Here is a 12,371-nt window from a genome sequence, read left to right on the forward strand (position 1 = left end):
ACAAAAAAGGGCATAAAGTGGCCTAGCCTTATTGAATCAAAGCATGTAATAGTTCCTAGGAAATCTATGAAGCATATCGAAACCTTCCATGGTTTATTTTAAAATTTTCAAAAACGGCCTAAATGGGGGTTAAGTGAATTTCCTTGTTAATTAAAGGATTTCACTCGTTTTTGACCCTTTTTCTTTCTCAAAAAAGGGCATAAAGTGGCCTAGCCTTATTGAATCGAAGCATGTAATTGTTCCTAGAAAATCTAACTAGCATATCTACTACTCCCATGGTTGATTTTAGTGTTTTCAAAAACGGCCGAAATGGGGGTTAATTGAATTTCCTTGTTAATTTACGTATTTTAATCGTTTTTGACCCTTTTTCATTCACTAAAAAGGGCATAAAGTGGCCCAGCCTTATTGAATCGAAGCATGTAATAGTTCCTAGGAAATCTAACAAGCATATCTATGACTTCCATGGTATATTTTAAAATTTTCAAAAATGGCCAAAATGGGGGTTAAGTGAATTTTCTTGTTAATTTACCGATTTTACTCTTTTTGACCCTTTTTCTTTCACTAAAAAGGGCATAAAGTGGCCTAGCCTTATTGAATCGAAGCATGTAATAGTTCCTAGGAAATCTAATAAGCATATCTACGACTTCCATGGTTGATTTTAGAGTTTTCAAAAACGGCCGAAGTGGGGGTTAAGTGAATTTCCTTGCTAATTTACGGATTTCACTCGTTTTTGACCCTTTTTCTTTCACTAAAAAGGGTATAAAGTGGCCTAGCCTTATTTAATCGAAGCGTGTAATAGTTCCTAGGAAATCTAACAAGCATATCTACGGCTTCCATGGTATATTTTAAAATTTTAAAAAACGGCCAAAATGGCGGTTAAGTGAATTTCCTTGTTAATTTACCGATTTTACTCGTTTTTGACCCTTTTTCATTCACAAAAAAGGGCATAAAGTGGCCTAGCCTTATTGAATCAAAGCATGTAATAGTTCCTAGGAAATCTAATAAGCATATCTACGACTTCCATGGTTTATTTTAAAAATTTCAAAAACGGCCAAAATGGGGGATAAGTGAATTTCCTTGTTAATTTACCGATTTTACTCTTTTTGACTCTTTTTCTTTCACTAAAAAGGGTGTAACGTGGCCTAGCCTTATTGAATCGAAGCATGTAATAGTTCATAGGAAATCTAATAAGCATATCTACGACTTCCATGGTTGATTTTATAGTTTTCAAAAACGGCTGAAGTGGGGGTTAAGTGAATTTCCATGTTAATTTACGGATTTCACATGTTTTGACCCTTTTTCTTTCACTAAAAAGGGAATAAAGTGGCCTAGCCTTATTTAATCGAAGCGTGTAATAGTTCCTAGGAAATCTAACAAGCATATCTACGGCTTCCATGGTATATTTTAAAATTTTCAAAAACGGCCAAAATGGGGGTTAAGTGAATTTCCTTGTTAATTTAAGGATTTCACTCGTTTTTGACCCTTTTTCTTTCACAAAAAAGGGCATAAAGTGGCCTAGCCTTATTGAATCAAAACATGTAATAGTTCCTAGGAAATCTAACTAGCATATCTACGACTTACATGGTTGATTCTAGAGTTTTCAAAAACGGCCGAAGTGGGGGTTAAGTGAATTTCCTTGTTAATTTACGGATTTCACTCGTTTTTGACCCTTTTTCTTTCACTAATAAGGGCATAAAGTGGCCTAGCCTTATTGAATCGAAGCATGTAATAGTTCCTAGGAAATCTAACAATCATATCTACGACTTCCATGGTTGATTCTAGAGTATTCAAAAACGGCCGATATGGGGGTTAAGTGAATTTCCTTTTAAATTTACGGATTTCACTCGTTTTTGACTCTTTTTCTTTCACTAAAAAGGGCATAACGTGGCATAGCCTTATTGAATCGAAGCGTGTAATAGTTCCTAGGAAATCTAACAAGCATATCTACGGCTTCCATGGTATATTTTAGAATTTTCAAAAACGGCCAAAATGGGGGTTAAGTGAATTTCCTTGTTAATTTAAGGATTTCACTCGTTTTTGACCCTTTTTCTTTAACAAAAAAGGGCATAAAGTGGCCTAGCCTTATTGAATCAAAGCATGTAATAGTTCCTAGGAAATCTAACTAGCATATCTACGACTTCCATGGTTGATTTCAGAGTTTTCAAAAACGGCCGAAGTGGGGGTTAAGTGAATTTCCTTGTTAATTTACGGATTTTACTCGTTTTTAACCCTTTTTCTTTCACTAAAAAGGGAATAACGTGGCCTAGCCTTATTGAATCGAAGCATGTAATAGTTCCTATGAAATCTATCAAGCATATCTATAACTTCCATGGTTTATTTTAAAATTTTCAAAAACGGCCTAAATGGGGGTTAAGTGAATTTCCTTGTTAATTTACGGATTTTACTCGTTTTTGACCCTTTTTCATTCACAAAAAAGGGCATAAAGTGGCCTAGCCTTATTGAATCAAAGCATGTAATAGTTCCTAGGAAATCTATGAAGCATATCGAAACCTTCCATGGTTTATTTTAAAATTTTCAAAAACGGCCTAAATGGGGGTTAAGTGAATTTCCTTGTTAATTAAAGGATTTCACTCGTTTTTGACCCTTTTTCTTTCACAAAAAAGGGCATAAAGTGGCCTAGCCTTATTGAATCGAAGCATGTAATTGTTCCTAGAAAATCTAACTAGCATATCTACTACTCCCATGGTTGATTTTAGTGTTTTCAAAAACGGCCGAAATGGGGGTTAATTGAATTTCCTTGTTAATTTACGTATTTTAATCGTTTTTGACCCTTTTTCATTCACTAAAAAGGGCATAAAGTGGCCCAGCCTTATTGAATCGAAGCATGTAATAGTTCCTAGGAAATCTAACAAGCATATCTATGACTTCCATGGTATATTTTAAAATTTTCAAAAACGGCCAAAATGGGGGTTAAGTGAATTTTCTTGTTAATTTACCGATTTTACTCTTTTTGCCCTTTTTCTTTCACTAAAAAGGGCATAAAGTGGCCTAGCCTTATTGAATCGAAGCATGTAATAGTTCCTAGGAAATCTAATAAGCATATCTACGACTTCCATGGTTGATTTTAGAGTTTTCAAAAACGGCCGAAGTGGGGGTTAAGTGAATTTCCTTGCTAATTTACGGATTTCACTCGTTTTTGACCCTTTTTCTTTCACTAAAAAGGGTATAAAGTGGCCTATCCTTATTTAATCGAAGCGTGTAATAGTTCCTAGGAAATCTAACAAGCATATCTACGGCTTCCATGGTATATTTTAAAATTTTAAAAAACGGCCAAAATGGCGGTTAAGTGAATTTCCTTGTTAATTTACCGATTTTACTCGTTTTTGACCCTTTTTCATTCACAAAAAAGGGCATAAAGTGGCCTAGCCTTATTGAATCAAAGCATGTAATAGTTCCTAGGAAATCTAATAAGCATATCTACGACTTCCATGGTTTATTTTAAAAATTTCAAAAACGGCCAAAATGGGGGATAAGTGAATTTCCTTGTTAATTTACCGATTTTACTCTTTTTGACTCTTTTTCTTTCACTAAAAAGGGTGTAACGTGGCCTAGCCTTATTGAATCGAAGCATGTAATAGTTCATAGGAAATCTAATAAGCATATCTACGACTTCCATGGTTGATTTTATAGTTTTCAAAAACGGCTGAAGTGGGGGTTAAGTGAATTTCCATGTTAATTTACGGATTTCACATGTTTTGACCCTTTTTCTTTCACTAAAAAGGGAATAAAGTGGCCTAGCCTTATTTAATCGAAGCGTGTAATAGTTCCTAGGAAATCTAACAAGCATATCTACGGCTTCCATGGTATATTTTAAAATTTTCAAAAACGGCCAATATGGGGGTTAAGTGAATTTCCTTGTTAATTTACGGATTTCACTCGTTTTTGACCCTTTTTCTTTCACAAAAAAGGGCATAAAGTGGCCTAGCCTTATTGAATCGAAGCATGTAATAGTTCCTAGGAAATCTAACAAGCATATCTATGACTTCCATGGTATATTTTAAAATTTTCAAAAACGGCCAAAATGGGGGTTAAGTGAATTTTCTTGTTAATTTACCGATTTTACTCTTTTTGACCCTTTTTCTTTCACTAAAAAGGGCATAAAGTGGCCTAGCCTTATTGAATCGAAGCATGTAATTGTTCCTAGAAAATCTAACTAGCATATCTACTACTCCCATGGTTGATTTTAGTGTTTTCAAAAACGGCCGAAATGGGGGTTAATTGAATTTCCTTGTTAATTTACGTATTTTAATCGTTTTTGACCCTTTTTCATTCACTAAAAAGGGCATAAAGTGGCCCAGCCTTATTGAATCGAAGCATGTAATAGTTCCTAGGAAATCTAACAAGCATATCTATGACTTCCATGGTATATTTTAAAATTTTCAAAAACGGCCAAAATGGGGGTTAAGTGAATTTTCTTGTTAATTTACCGATTTTACTCTTTTTGCCCTTTTTCTTTCACTAAAAAGGGCATAAAGTGGCCTAGCCTTATTGAATCGAAGCATGTAATAGTTCCTAGGAAATCTAATAAGCATATCTACGACTTCCATGGTTGATTTTAGAGTTTTCAAAAACGGCCGAAGTGGGGGTTAAGTGAATTTCCTTGCTAATTTACGGATTTCACTCGTTTTTGACCCTTTTTCTTTCACTAAAAAGGGTATAAAGTGGCCTAGCCTTATTTAATCGAAGCGTGTAATAGTTCCTAGGAAATCTAACAAGCATATCTACGGCTTCCATGGTATATTTTAAAATTTTAAAAAACGGCCAAAATGGCGGTTAAGTGAATTTCCTTGTTAATTTACCGATTTTACTCGTTTTTGACCCTTTTTCATTCACAAAAAAGGGCATAAAGTGGCCTAGCCTTATTGAATCAAAGCATGTAATAGTTCCTAGGAAATCTAATAAGCATATCTACGACTTCCATGGTTTATTTTAAAAATTTCAAAAACGGCCAAAATGGGGGATAAGTGAATTTCCTTGTTAATTTACCGATTTTACTCTTTTTGACTCTTTTTCTTTCACTAAAAAGGGTGTAACGTGGCCTAGCCTTATTGAATCGAAGCATGTAATAGTTCATAGGAAATCTAATAAGCATATCTACGACTTCCATGGTTGATTTTATAGTTTTCAAAAACGGCTGAAGTGGGGGTTAAGTGAATTTCCATGTTAATTTACGGATTTCACATGTTTTGACCCTTTTTCTTTCACTAAAAAGGGAATAAAGTGGCCTAGCCTTATTTAATCGAAGCGTGTAATAGTTCCTAGGAAATCTAACAAGCATATCTACGGCTTCCATGGTATATTTTAAAATTTTCAAAAACGGCCAATATGGGGGTTAAGTGAATTTCCTTGTTAATTTACGGATTTCACTCGTTTTTGACCCTTTTTCTTTCACAAAAAAGGGCATAAAGTGGCCTAGCCTTATTGAATCGAAGCATGTAATAGTTCCTAGGAAATCTAACAAGCATATCTATGACTTCCATGGTATATTTTAAAATTTTCAAAAACGGCCAAAATGGGGGTTAAGTGAATTTTCTTGTTAATTTACCGATTTTACTCTTTTTGACCCTTTTTCTTTCACTAAAAAGGGCATAAAGTGGCCTAGCCTTATTGAATCGAAGCATGTAATAGTTCCTAGGAAATCTAATAAGCATATCTACGACTTCCATGGTTGATTTTAGAGTTTTCAAAAACGGCCGAAGTGGGGGTTAAGTGAATTTCCTTGCTAATTTACGGATTTCACTCGTTTTTGACCCTTTTTCTTTCACTAAAAAGGGCATAACGTGGCATAGCCTTATTTAATCGAAGCGTGTAATAGTTCCTAGGAAATCTAACAAGCATATCTACGGCTTCCATGGTATATTTTAGAATTTTCAAAAACGGCCAAAATGGGGGTTAAGTGAATTTCCTTGTTAATTTAAGGATTTCACTCGTTTTTGACCCTTTTTCTTTAACAAAAAAGGGCATAAAGTGGCCTAGCCTTATTGAATCAAAGCATGTAATAGTTCCTAGGAAATCTAACTAGCATATCTACGACTTCCATGGTTGATTTCAGAGTTTTCAAAAACGGCCGAAGTGGGGGTTAAGTGAATTTCCTTGTTAATTTACGGATTTTACTCGTTTTTAACCCTTTTTCTTTCACTAAAAAGGGAATAACGTGGCCTAGCCTTATTGAATCGAAGCATGTAATAGTTCCTATGAAATCTATCAAGCATATCTATAACTTCCATGGTTTATTTTAAAATTTTCAAAAACGGCCTAAATGGGGGTTAAGTGAATTTCCTTGTTAATTTACGGATTTTACTCGTTTTTGACCCTTTTTCATTCACAAAAAAGGGCATAAAGTGGCCTAGCCTTATTGAATCAAAGCATGTAATAGTTCCTAGGAAATCTATGAAGCATATCGAAACCTTCCATGGTTTATTTTAAAATTTTCAAAAACGGCCTAAATGGGGGTTAAGTGAATTTCCTTGTTAATTAAAGGATTTCACTCGTTTTTGACCCTTTTTCTTTCACAAAAAAGGGCATAAAGTGGCCTAGCCTTATTGAATCGAAGCATGTAATTGTTCCTAGAAAATCTAACTAGCATATCTACTACTCCCATGGTTGATTTTAGTGTTTTCAAAAACGGCCGAAATGGGGGTTAATTGAATTTCCTTGTTAATTTACGTATTTTAATCGTTTTTGACCCTTTTTCATTCACTAAAAAGGGCATAAAGTGGCCCAGCCTTATTGAATCGAAGCATGTAATAGTTCCTAGGAAATCTAACAAGCATATCTATGACTTCCATGGTATATTTTAAAATTTTCAAAAACGGCCAAAATGGGGGTTAAGTGAATTTTCTTGTTAATTTACCGATTTTACTCTTTTTGACCCTTTTTCTTTCACTAAAAAGGGCATAAAGTGGCCTAGCCTTATTGAATCGAAGCATGTAATAGTTCCTAGGAAATCTAATAAGCATATCTACGACTTCCATGGTTGATTTTAGAGTTTTCAAAAACGGCCGAAGTGGGGGTTAAGTGAATTTCCTTGCTAATTTACGGATTTCACTCGTTTTTGACCCTTTTTCTTTCACTAAAAAGGGTATAAAGTGGCCTAGCCTTATTTAATCGAAGCGTGTAATAGTTCCTAGGAAATCTAACAAGCATATCTACGGCTTCCATGGTATATTTTAAAATTTTAAAAAACGGCCAAAATGGCGGTTAAGTGAATTTCCTTGTTAATTTACCGATTTTACTCGTTTTTGACCCTTTTTCATTCACAAAAAAGGGCATAAAGTGGCCTAGCCTTATTGAATCAAAGCATGTAATAGTTCCTAGGAAATCTAATAAGCATATCTACGACTTCCATGGTTTATTTTAAAAATTTCAAAAACGGCCAAAATGGGGGATAAGTGAATTTCCTTGTTAATTTACCGATTTTACTCTTTTTGACTCTTTTTCTTTCACTAAAAAGGGTGTAACGTGGCCTAGCCTTATTGAATCGAAGCATGTAATAGTTCATAGCAAATCTAATAAGCATATCTACGACTTCCATGGTTGATTTTATAGTTTTCAAAAACGGCTGAAGTGGGGGTTAAGTGAATTTCCATGTTAATTTACGGATTTCACATGTTTTGACCCTTTTTCTTTCACTAAAAAGGGAATAAAGTGGCCTAGCCTTATTTAATCGAAGCGTGTAATAGTTCCTAGGAAATCTAACAAGCATATCTACGGCTTCCATGGTATATTTTAAAATTTTCAAAAACGGCCAAAATGGGGGTTAAGTGAATTTCCTTGTTAATTTACGGATTTCACTCGTTTTTGACCCTTTTTCTTTCACAAAAAAGGGCATAAAGTGGCCTAGCCTTATTGAATCGAAGCATGTAATAGTTCCTAGGAAATCTAACAAGCATATCTATGACTTCCATGGTATATTTTAAAATTTTCAAAAACGGCCAAAATGGGGGTTAAGTGAATTTTCTTGTTAATTTACCGATTTTACTCTTTTTGACCCTTTTTCTTTCACTAAAAAGGGCATAAAGTGGCCTAGCCTTATTGAATCGAAGCATGTAATAGTTCCTAGGAAATCTAATAAGCATATCTACGACTTCCATGGTTGATTTTAGAGTTTTCAAAAACGGCCGAAGTGGGGGTTAAGTGAATTTCCTTGCTAATTTACGGATTTCACTCGTTTTTGACCCTTTTTCTTTCACTAAAAAGGGTATAAAGTGGCCTAGCCTTATTTAATCGAAGCGTGTAATAGTTCCTAGGAAATCTGACAAGCATATCTACGGCTTCCATGGTATATTTTAAAATTTTAAAAAACGGCCAAAATGGCGGTTAAGTGAATTTCCTTGTTAATTTACCGATTTTACTCGTTTTTGACCCTTTTTCATTCACAAAAAAGGGCATAAAGTGGCCTAGCCTTATTGAATCAAAGCATGTAATAGTTCCTAGGAAATCTATGAAGCATATCGAAACCTTCCATGGTTTATTTTAAAATTTTCAAAAACGGCCTAAATGGGGGTTAAGTGAATTTCCTTGTTAATTTATGGATTTCACTCGTTTTTGACCTTTTTTCTTTCACAAAAAAGGGCATAAAGTGGCCTAGCCTTATTGAATCGATGCATGTAATTGTACCTAGAAAATCTAACTAGCATATCTACTACTCCCATGGTTGATTTTAGTGTTTTCAAAAACGGCCGAAATGGGGGTTAATTGAATTTCCTTGTTAATTTACGTATTTTAATCGTTTTTGACCCTTTTTCATTCACTAAAAAGGGCATAAAGTGGCCCAGCCTTATTGAATCGATGCATGTAATAGTTCCTAGGAAATATAACAAGCATATCTATGACTTCCATGGTATATTTTAAAATTTTCAAAAACGGCCAAAATGGGGGTTAAGTGAATTTTCTTGTTAATTTACCGATTTTACTCTTTTTGACCCTTTTTCTTTCGCTGAAAAGGGCATAAAGTGGCCTAGCCTTATTGAATCAAAGCATGTAATAGTTCCTAGGAAATCTAATAAGCATATCTACGACTTCCATGGTTGATTTTAGAGTTTTCAAAAACGGCCGAAGTGGGGGTTAAGTGAATTTCCTTGCTAATTTACGGATTTCACTCGTTTTTGACACTTTTTCTTTCACTAAAAAGGGTATAAAGTTGCCTAGCCTTATTTAATCGAAGCGTGTAATAGTTCCTAGGAAATCTAACAAGCATATCTACGGCTTCCATGGTATATTTTAAAATTTTAAAAAACGGCCAAAATGGCGGTTAAGTGAATTTCCTTGTTAATTTACCGATTTTACTCGTTTTTGACCCTTTTTCATTCACAAAAAAGGGCATAAAGTGGCCTAGCCTTGTTGAATCAAAGCATGTAATAGTTCCTTGGAAATCTAATAAGCATATCTACGACTTCCATGGTTTATTTTAAAATTTTCAAAAACGGCCAAAATGGGAATTAAGTGAATTTCCTTGTTAATTTACGGATTTCACTCGTTTTTGACCCTTTTTTCTTTCACTAATAAGGGCATAAAGTGACCTAGCCTTATTGAATCGAAGCATGTCATAGTTCCTAGGAAATCTAACTAGCATATGTACGACTTCCATGGTTGATATTAGAGTTTTCAAAAAGAGCCGAAGTTGGGGTTAAGTGAATTTCCTTGTTAGTTTACGGATTTTACTCGTTTTTAACCCTTTTTCTATCACTAAAAAGGGAATAACGTGGCCTAGCCGTATTGAATCGAAGCATGTAATAGTTCCTAGGAAATCTATCAAGCATATCTATAACTTCCATGGTTTATTTTAAAATTTTCAAAAACGGCCTAAATGGGGGTTAAGTGAATTTCCTTGTTAATTTACGGATTTCACTCGTTTTTGACCCTTTTTCTTTCACAAAAAAGGGCATAAAGTGGTCTAGCCTTATTGAATCGAAGCATGTAATTGTTCCTAGGAAATCTAACAAGCATATCTACGACTTCCATGGTATATTTTAAAATTTTCAAAAACGGCCAAAATGGGGGTTACGTGAATTTCCTTGTTAAATTACGGATTTCACTCGTTTTTGACCCTTTTTCTTTAACAAAAAAGGGCATAAAGTGGCCTAGCCTTATTGAATCAAAGCATGTAATAGTTCCTAGGAAATCTAACTAGCATATCTACGACTTCCATGGTTGATTTTAGAGTTTTCAAAAACGGCCGAAGTGGGGGTTAAGTGAATTTCCTTGTTAATTTACGGATTTCACTCGTTTTTGACCCTTTTTCTTTCACTAATATGGGCATAAAGTGGCCTAGCCTTATTGAATCGAAGCATGTAATAGTTCCTAGGAAATCTAACAAGCATATCTACGACTTCCATGGTTTATTTTAAAATTTTCAAAAACGGCCAAAATGGGGGTTAAGTGAATTTCCTTGTTAATTTACGGATTTCACTCGTTTTTGACCCTTTTTCTTTCACAAAAAAGGGCATAAAGTGGCCTAGCCTTATTGAATCAAAGCATGTAATAGTTCCTAGGAAATCTAACTAGCATATCTACGACTTACATGGTTGATTCTAGAGTTTTCAAAAACGGCCGAAGTGGGGGTTAAGTGAATTTCCTTGTTAATTTACGGATTTCACTCGTTTTTGACCTTTTTCTTTCACTAATAAGGGCATAAAGTGGCCTAGCCTTATTGAATCGAAGCATGTAATAGTTCCTAGGAAATCTATCAATCATATCTACGACTTCCATGGTTGATTCTAGAGTTTTCAAAAACGGCCGAAATGGGGGTTAAGTGAATTTCCTTTTTAATTTACGGATTTCACTCGTTTTTAACCCTTTTTCTTTCACTAAAAAGGGCATAGCGTGGCATAGCCTTATTGAATCGAAGCGTGTAATAGTTCCTAGGAAATCTAACAAGCATATCTACGGCTTCCATGGTATATTTTAAAATTTTCAAAAACGGCCAAAATGGGGGTTAAGTGAATTTCCTTGTTAATTTACGGATTTCACTCGTTTTTGACCCTTTTTCATTCACAAAAAAGGGCATAAAGTGGCCTAGCCTTATTGAATCAAAGCATGTAATAGTTCCTTGGAAATCTAATAAGCATATCTACGACTTCCATGGTTTATTTTAAAATTTTCAAAAACGGCCAAAATGGGAATTAAGTGAATTTCCTTGTTAATTTACGGATTTCACTCGTTTTTGACCCTTTTTCTTTCACTAATAAGGGCATAAAGTGACCTAGCCTTATTGAATCGAAGCATGTCATAGTTCCTAGGAAATCTAACTAGCATATCTACGACTTCCATGGTTGATATTAGAGTTTTCAAAAACAGCCGAAGTTGGGGTTAAGTGAATTTCCTTGTTAGTTTACGGATTTTACTCGTTTTTAACCCTTTTTCTATCACTAAAAAGGGAATAACGTGGCCTAGCCTTATTGAATCGAAGCATGTAATAGTTCCTAGGAAATCTATCAAGCATATCTATAACTTCCATGGTTTATTTTAAAATTTTCAAAAACGGCCTAAATGGGGGTTAAGTGAATTTCCTTGTTAATTTACGGATTTCACTCGTTTTTGACCCTTTTTCTTTCACAAAAAAGGGCATAAAGTGGCCTAGCCTTATTGAATCGAAGCATGTAATTGTTCCTAGGAAATCTGACAAGCATATCTACGACTTCCATGGTATATTTTAAAATTTTCAAAAACGGCCAAAATGGGGGTTAAGTGAATTTCCTTGTTAAATTACGGATTTCACTCGTTTTTGACCCTTTTTCTTTAACAAAAAAGGGCATAAAGTGGCCTAGCCTTATTGAATCAAAGCATGTAATAGTTCCTAGGAAATCTAACTAGCATATCTACGACTTCCATGGTTGATTTTAGAGTTTTTAAAAACGGCCGAAGTGGGGGTTAAGTGAATTTCCTTGTTAATTTACGGATTTCACTCGTTTTTGACCCTTTTTCTTTCACTAATATGGGCATAAAGTGGCCTAGCCTTATTGAATCGAAGCATGTAATAGTTCCTAGGAAATCTAACAAGCATATCTACGACTTCCATGGTTTATTTTAAAATTTTCAAAAACGGCCAAAATGGGGGTTAAGTGAATTTCCTTGTTAATTTACGGATTTCACTCGTTTTTGACCCTTTTTCTTTCACAAAAAAGGGCATAAAGTGGCCTAGCCTTATTGAATCAAAGCATGTAATAGTTCCTAGGAAATCTAACTAGCATATCTACGACTTACATGGTTGATTCTAGAGTTTTCAAAAACGGCCGAAGTGGGGGTTAAGTGAATTTCCTTGTTAATTTACGGATTTCACTCGTTTTTGACCCTTTTTCTTTCACTAATAAGGGCATAAAGTGGCCTAGCCTTATTGAATCGAAGCATGT

The sequence above is a fragment of the Medicago sativa genome, chromosome 2 (genome assembly GCF_051527215.1).
Source record: "Medicago sativa cultivar Bolivia chromosome 2, Bolivia_mono, whole genome shotgun sequence".
Classification (NCBI taxonomy): domain Eukaryota; kingdom Viridiplantae; phylum Streptophyta; class Magnoliopsida; order Fabales; family Fabaceae; genus Medicago; species Medicago sativa.